Source organism: Chiloscyllium punctatum, chromosome 31, assembly GCF_047496795.1.
Source record: "Chiloscyllium punctatum isolate Juve2018m chromosome 31, sChiPun1.3, whole genome shotgun sequence".
NCBI lineage: Eukaryota > Metazoa > Chordata > Chondrichthyes > Orectolobiformes > Hemiscylliidae > Chiloscyllium > Chiloscyllium punctatum.
In genome coordinates this window covers 76,164,912-76,173,097 of record NC_092769.1, presented here as the reverse complement: position 1 = coordinate 76,173,097, position 8,186 = coordinate 76,164,912, and the positions used below count along the sequence as shown (strand labels likewise).

The 8,186-nt window shown below is 54.5% G+C and overlaps 1 pseudogene; it reads left to right on the top strand.

Moving 5' to 3' along the window:
- The first annotated feature begins 913 nt into the window (after positions 1-913).
- LOC140457118 (E3 ubiquitin-protein ligase pellino homolog 1-like) lies at positions 914-8,186 on the top strand (annotated as a pseudogene).

Here is an 8,186-nt window from a genome sequence, read left to right as displayed (position 1 = left end):
GATTGATTTACCCTCCAAACCACTGCCTCAGATACACAGCCCCAGTAGCTAGATGCTGGCAGGCAGATCACTATTCAATCCAGTCTCTCCCCCCTCTGTCTCTCTCTCTCTCCCCCCCTCCTCTGTCCCTCCCTCTCTCTCTCTCTCTCTCTCTCCCCCCTCTGTCTCTCTCTCTCTCTCTCCCCCCTCCTCTGTCCCTCCCTCTCTCTCTCTCTCCTCTCTTCCCCCCCTCTGTCTGTCTGTCTCCCCCCTCTGTCTCTCTCTCCCCCCCCCCTGTCCCTCCCTCCCTCTCTCTCTCTCTCTCTCTTCCCCCCCCCTGTCTGTCTCTCTCTCTCCCCCCTCTATCTCTCTCTCTCCCCCCCCCGTCTCTCTCTCTCTCTCTCTTCCCCCCCCCTGTCTCTGTCTCTCTCTCTCTTCCCCCCCTCTGTCTCTGTCTCTCTCTCTCTTCCCCCCCCTCTGTCTCTGTCTCTCTCTCTCTTCCCCCCCTCTGTCTGTCTCTCTCTCTCTCTCTTCCCCCCCCCCCCCCTTGTCTCTCTCTCTCTCTCTCTCTCTCTCCCCCCCCCCGTCTGTCTCTCTCTCTCTCTCTCTCTTCCCCCCCCCTGTCTGTCTCTCTCTCTCCCCCCTCTGTCTCTCTCTCTCCCCCCCGTCTCTCTCTCTCTCTTCCCCCCCCCTCTGTCTCTCTCTCTCTCTCTTCCCCCCCCCTCTGTCTGTCTCTCTCTCTCTTCCCCCCCTCTGTCTGTCTCTCTCTCTCTTCCCCCCCTTGTCTCTCTCTCTCTCCCCCCCCCCCCTGTCTGTCTCTCTCTCTCTCTCTCTCTCTCCTTCCCCCCCCCCCCCCCCCCATCTGTCTCTCCCCCTTCCCCCCCCCCCCCCCCAGTTGCCCTCAGTACCGTGCTGTTCCTGAGTGCTGACCGTGTCTTGCCCTCCCGGTCTGTGTTGTTGTTGTAGGATGGTCCTTGACGGGGGGAGTGAGGCTGTGACAGCACTGGAGTTGGATGTACACCGTTCCCTGGATCAATCCCCAACTCCCAACAGCCAGGAGATCATCAAGGATCCAGTCAAGTATGGAGAATTCATCATGTTAGGGTAAGCTGCCCACGCACAGGGAGATCCCACTGTCTGGACCACCCCCATCTGCGCCCCCCCCCCACCAACCCAAACCTGTACAGCCTCTCCTCCAGACTCTTTTTTTTCCCCCCCCCCCCCTCCCATTTCCTGGCGGGTGGAGGGGAATACAGGCCGTGAGGGGCCTCCTGTTCCTGGCTGAGGGGCTGAATGGCCTTGTTCCGTTCCAATGGATGGCATTCAGCTCCCTTTTTTCCCCCCCCCTCCCTCCAGCCTATCCCACAGGAACAGCAGGAGGCCATTCAGGCCCCCCCCCCCCCCATCCAGCCTGTCCCACCAGAACAGCAGGAGGCCCTTCAGCCCCTCTCCTCTAAGCCATTTCATGGTCTGGTTTGCCCCTCCTAACTGTGTCCATGCCCTGCCCTTGAACTGCAGAATGGCAGATTGGAAGCTGCTGAGGGTGAGGGCTCCTGTAGGCGAGCAGCTGGGTGGAAGTGGCATTCCCTGCAACCTCCTTCCCACCCAGCTCTCGTCATCATGTTCCCCCTCCTGTCACTATCCGGCTAAGGTGGGCCTCACCTCCTAAACGCGCCCCCCCCCCTTCCAAGGGGGACAACCACCCTGTCCTGAAGGTGCTGTGGGGGGCTGAAGTGGGGGGGGGGGGGGGCGTTAACTCAAGGAATATTGCATCACAACACCATTGACACCAAATTATTTTTGGGGATGTAACCACCCCCCTACTCCCCGCTTTATCTCCTCTGTGCTGCCCCCCTCTCCTACCCCTTGCTCTCTCAAGTGTTTATCCCACCCCCTCACTCCCCTCTTTATCTCCCAGTGTTCCCCACCCCCACTCCTTTCTCCTGCGTGTGAGCCCAGCCCCCCTGCATCCATTTCCCCCCCCCTTCCTTTTGAGGGAGCGAGTCCCAGATCCTGGTTGGATCGATTGGGGAGTATCTGGGATTGGTGACCATTGTGCTGGTCTCCCAGCCTCATCACCCTGCGCCCCCCCCCAACACCTTCACCAGGGTCTTGAGGAAGCCCCTTCCAATGGCCCAGTGGTTTTTGGTCATGTCTCCATTGGGGGGGGGGGGGGGGGGTGAAGAGGGGGGATGGAGGATTACTGGTGGTTTCAATCGCGTCTTCTCTCTCTCTCTCTCTCTCTCTCTCGGGTGAGTAACCAAGCTTTTTGTGTGTCTGTTTGCCCCCCTCCCTCCCCTGGTCGATATGCAGTTATAACGGCTCACTGGCCAGTGGAGACCGAGGCAGGCGGAGGAGCCGACTGGCTCTGTACAAGAGGCCAAGTGGAAATGGAGTCCGACCAGATGTTGTCCACATCACGTCTACCCCACTCACCTCCAAGGTAGGGAACGCCAGGTCCCCAGGCCCAGCGGAGGAGCTCTGTCACCCGAGCACTACAGACACGGTTACAGCTCTCGGTGCGGGATGGGCAGCCTGACCTGACCAGAGGATGACCAGGAGAGAGAATGGTAGAATAGTTCCCCCCCCCCCCCCCCTTTGGGGTGGGGAACACAATCAGGATGAGGGATCTCCCGTTGAAGTCTGGGGTCAGGTGAAGCCCCCCACCCCCAACTGAGTACCCAGGTGGGCACCAAGGGAGATTGATCCCTAACGACAGGACAGTGTCTATCTGGGCTGGACAGGACTGTGATCATCACCATCACATGGGCCAGGACTTTTATTCCATGACAGGGGGAAGCAGACTGGAAGGGGGCTGAATGGCCTACGCCTGGCTCCTCGTTTATCATCGATATTCACCCAGACCAGAGCTTGTCCCCAGCCCCTGTCAGCAGTATCCCGAACACACTCAGAGGAAGATACTGACGGTTTAATGTTTATCAGAAATGTAACCCCTCGGCGGTGCCTGCTGCCTGGGCACTGACCCTCGGCTGGTGCCCGCCCCCTGGTGATTAACCCCCACCCTAATCCCACATTCTCTCTGCAGGCACTGAGTAACATGGAGCAGCACAGCGTCTCTTACACACTGTCTCGGAGTCAGTCAGTCATCGTGGAGTATAGTCCCGACAGTAACACTGACATGTTCCAGGTAACGGGGTGTGGGGAGCGGGGGGTGGGGGGGGGGGGGGGGGGTGGGGGGGTGGTGGTGTCCGCGTTTCCACCAGTAACTCAGCGAGGCAGGCAAATTCTCTGGGCAATGGGATCAAATCCCAGCCAATCTCCCACATCGGCAGCTTCAGTGAGGCTGGGTCACGGGACGTGGTTATCACTGGAAGGTTGGGTATTTACTGTCCATCCCGAATAGCCCAGAGGGCAATTCACAGTCAGAAGAGTAGGCCATTCAGCATCCTGTCCCATCAATAGGATCATGGCTGATCTGTGGTCTAACTCCATACAGCTCCCTTGTTACCTGTGTAAAATTAACCACCGATCTGGCATCTGTTGCTGTTTGTGGAAGAGGTCCAAACCCCTCCGACCGTCTGTCTGTGTATGTGTGTGTGTCTCTGTGGAAATGCTTCCTAACATCTCTCCTGAGCAATGTCTGGCTCATTCCCAGACAATGCCCCCTCATTCTGGGAATCCCCAACCAGTGGAAAGTGTGGATCTTATTGACGTTTCCTGCAAATTTTGTGAACTTCGATCAGATTGCCCTCTAACCTCCTACATTCCAGAGAAAACCAGCCCTCACATGATCCCTCCTCACAACTTCACCCCCGAGATCCCTGTATTATTCTTGGCCAGTCTACATTGTTCTCTCTCCTTCACAGACCGATCTATCATTCAGAAGGTGTGGTGCCCAGATGGAACTGGTTCAGAAAAGATTTCCAAGGGTGTTGCCAGGGCTGAGCTACAGGGAGAGGCTGAACAGGCTGGGGCTGTTTTCCCTGGAGCGTCTGAGGCTGAGGGGTGACCTTAGAGGTTTATAAAACCATGAGAGGATAGGATAAATAGACAAAGTCTTTTCCCTGGGGTGGGGAGGTCTAGAACTAGAGGGGCATAGGTTCAGGGTGAGAGGGGAAAGGGACCTAAGGGGCAACTTTTCCACGCAGAGGGTGGTGCGGGTATGGAATGAACTGCCAGAGGATGTGGTGGAGGCTGGTACAATTGCATTGAAGAGGCATCTGGATGGGTATATGAATAGGAAGGGTTTGGGGGGGATATGGGCTGGGTGCTGGTGGGTGGGACTAGGTTGGGTTGGGAATATCTGGTTGGCCCAACATCTTGTCGCAGGAGGATTTGATGCCAGTGGTTGATGTTTGTTTGGTGATGGGAGGCGCCCCGTGTACACAGAGATAAAGTCCCACTCTTGTCGTTTCACAGATCGGTCGGTCAACAGAAACTCTGATTGACTTTGTGGTGACGGATACAGTGCCCAGTAACTACCCAACAGGGGAAGGCCACAGCACCCAGAGTACCATCTCCCGGTTTGCCTGTCGAATCAGCTGTGAGCGCAGTCCCCCGTACACCGCCCGTATTTACGCTGCCGGCTTCGATTCCTCCAAGAACATCTTCCTCGGTGTAAGTAACACCTCACTGCCCCCGTTCCCCTCCACCTTTCCCAGATGGTCAGGGGCACCGCTGTTGTACAGTGCTCACCACTGTATCTGGAGAATGCGTCAGCCCATAGCCGCCCAGTGAGATCTCACAGTAACGTGGGAATAACTCTGATCAGCTGCGTTTCTTTGGGGTTGAGGGATAGATATTGGCCCCTAGACCTTGGGGGAAGAACTTCCCTCCCTGCTCCTCTTCCAACAGCAGCTGTAGTATGTATTATACCCCCCCCCCCCCCACTACCCCTCTCCAAGAGAGGGCAGATGTCATCGTCTCTGTTTAATGTCTCATCCGTAAGATAGCACCTTGGGTGGCGCGGCCCTCCCTCGGCCCCGACCCTCCGGCAGTCCCCATCCCATGACCCCCTCTCTGAATGGTTTCTAGGAGAGAGCAGCCAAGTGGCGAACTCCGGATGGGCTGATGGACGGTCTCACCACCAATGGAGTCCTGGTGATGCACCCCATGCACGGATTCTCCGACAACTCCAGCCCTGGCACTGGCGGGAGATCTCTGTTTGCGGAAATGTCTATGCCCTGAGGGAGACCAGGTCAGCCCAGCAGAGGGGCAGACAGGTACGTGCACTTTGTTACAGTCCAACAGTCAGTTCAGGGAGCCTGCCTACTGAGGGGATACTGTCTAGCTGATCTGTCAATGTATCAGCTTTACTCTGTATCTAACCCCGTGCTGTCCCTGTCCCAGGGAGTGTTTGGGGGGACAGTGTAGAGGGAGCTTTACTCTGTATCTAACCCCTTGCTGTCCCTGGGGAGTGTTTGATGGGGGGACAGTGTAGAGGGAGCTTTACTCTGTATCTAACCCTGTGCTGTCCCTGTCCCTGGGGAGTGTTTGATGGGGGGGGGACAGTGTAGAGGGAGCTTTACTCTGTATCTAACCCTGTGCTGTCCCTGTCCTGGGAGTGTTTGGGGGGGGACAGTGTAGAGGAAGTTTGGGTCCATCATCAAATCAAAGATGATGATGAAATGAATGATAGAACAGTGTGTAGAAGACACTGAAAGTCTGCAGAGGGGTATAGCTCGGTGAAGTGAGTGGAAGAGTGCGTGGAGTCTAAGCAGATAGGGGAAGCCCCAAAAGAGTTTTTTGTCTCAGTTTTCACTAAGGAAAGGGAGTTCGTTGTGAATGAGAACTTTGATGAACTGGGATACAGGCCTGACCTGATCAAGATTGAAAAAGTTGATGTGCTGAAAATTTTGGCAAACGTTAAAATTGGTAAGTCCCCACGGCCAAACCAAATTTATCCTAGGCTGCTCCAAAAAGCGAGAAAGGAGGTTGCTAAGCTGCTGGCGAAGATCTTTGCTTCCTCATTCTCCATGGGAGTCGTACCAGAGGAATGGAAGGAGGCGAATGTTGTTCCTTTTTACAAGAAGGGTAATAGGGAAGTCCCTGACAATTACAGACCAGTCAGTCTTACATCTGTGGTCAGCAAAGTTTTGGAAAGAATTCTTGAGGGATAGGATTTATGACTATTTGGAAAAGAATAGCGTGATTAAAGGCAGTCAGCATGGCTTTATGAGGGGCAGGTTATGCCTCAAATCTTATTGAGTCTTTTGAGGAGATCAACGGTCGAGCAGTGGATGTGGTGTATATGGACTTCAGCAAGGCATTTGATAAGGTTCCCATGGTAGGCTCATTCATAAAGTCAGGAAGTATGGAATACAGGGAGATTTGGCTATCTGGATTCAGAATTGGTTGGCTGACAGAAGGCAGAGTGTGGTTGTACATGGAAAGTATTCTGCCTGGAGGTCAGCGTTGAGTGGAGTCCCGCAGAGCTCTGTTCTAGGGCCTCTGCTGTTTGTAGTTTTTATAAATGTCTTGGATGAGGAGGTTGAGGGGTGGGTTAGTAAATTTGCAGATGACACCAAAGGTTGGAGGTGCCGCTGATGGTATCGAGAGCTATCGCAGGCTGCAACCTGACAGACAGGATGCAGAGAGGGCTGAGAAATGGCAGATGGAGATCAAGCTGGATAAATGTAGAGTGATGCATTTTGGAAGGTCGAACCTGAATGCTGAATTTAGGATTAAAGACAGGATTCTTGACAGTTTGGAGGAACAGAGGGATCTTGGTGTTCAAGTACATAGATCCCTCAAAGTTGCCAACCAAGTGGATAGGGTTGTTAAGAAAGCATATGGTGTTTTGGCTTTCATTAACAGGGGGATCGAGTTTAAGAGCCGTGAGGTTTCACGACAGCTCCACAAGTCCTTGGTGAGACTCACACTTGGAATGTTGTGTCCAGTTCTGGTCGCCCTACTATAGGAAAGATAGAGTCTTTGGAGAGGGTGCAAAGAAGGTTTACTAGGATGCTGCCTGGACTGGAGCACTTGCCTTATGAAGAGAGGTTGTCTAAGCTCAGACTTTTCTCTCTGGAGAGAAGGATCTGATCGAGGTATACAAGATAATGAGAGGCATGGATAGAGTCAGTAGTCAGAGGCTTTTCGCCAAGGCAGGATTGACTGGCATGAGGGGTGGTAGTTTTAAGATATTAGGAGAAAGGTATAGAGGGGATGTCAGAGAAAGGTTCTTTACGCAGAGAGTTGTGAATGCATAGAATGTGTTGGCAGCAGTGGTGGTGGAAGCAGAGTCATTAGGGACATTTAAGTGACTACTGGACATACACATAGATAGCAGTGAATTGAGGGGTGTGTAGTTTAAGTTATTTTATTTTACATTAGGATTAATCCTCAGCACAACACCATGGGCCAAAGGACCTGTTGTGTGCTGTACTTTTCTATGTTCTATCCTGGTGTTGGGAGTGTTTGACTGGGCTGTGCGCTGACTGTGAACTGTTGTGGTGTTTTAGGTGGAGAACGAGTCTAATGTGTTACAGGACGGCTCCCTGATTGATCTCTGCGGGGCTACCCTGCTGTGGCGCACCCCAGAGGGCCTGGACAAAGCACCCACCCTCAAGCAGCTGGAGGTCCTGAGGCAGGAGATCAACGCAGCAAGGCCACAGTGCCCGGTGGGCTTCAACACGCTGGCATTTCCCAGCTTGGAGCAGTGCCAGGTGGTGGAGGAGCAGCAGCCCTGGGTCTACCTCAGCTGCGGCCATGTGCATGGGTACCACAGGTGGGGCAGCCGCCCAGAGGCTGGGGGATCGACAGCAGGCAGCGAGAGAGAGTGCCCCCCTGTGCCGGAGGGTGGGGCCCTATGTGCCCCTGTGGATGGGCTGTGAGGCAGCCTCCTACCTGGACGTGGGACCCCCCAGCCACGCCTTCTGTCCCTGTGGCCATGTCTGCTCAGCCAAGACTGTCAAATACTGGGCACACATCCCTCTGCCCCATGGCACACACGACTCCATGCTGCCTGCCCCTTCTGTGGCACTTGGCTGACCGGGGAGAAAGGTTACATCAAGCTCATCTACCAAGGCCCAGTGGACTGAGAGGGGGGGGGGACCCCATCATACCCACCCACCCCTTCCCCCTCACTGCTTCCCCCAACACACCCCATCTCTCCCATCCCTTGCCACCACTCTCTGTCTCTCTCTGTGTGTGGAATCACTATTTATGCAAAAACATTGTGACATTTTTGTAAAAAGAATAAAAATATACATTGCCAATATTTGCCAGTGTGAACAAAGTTGAAA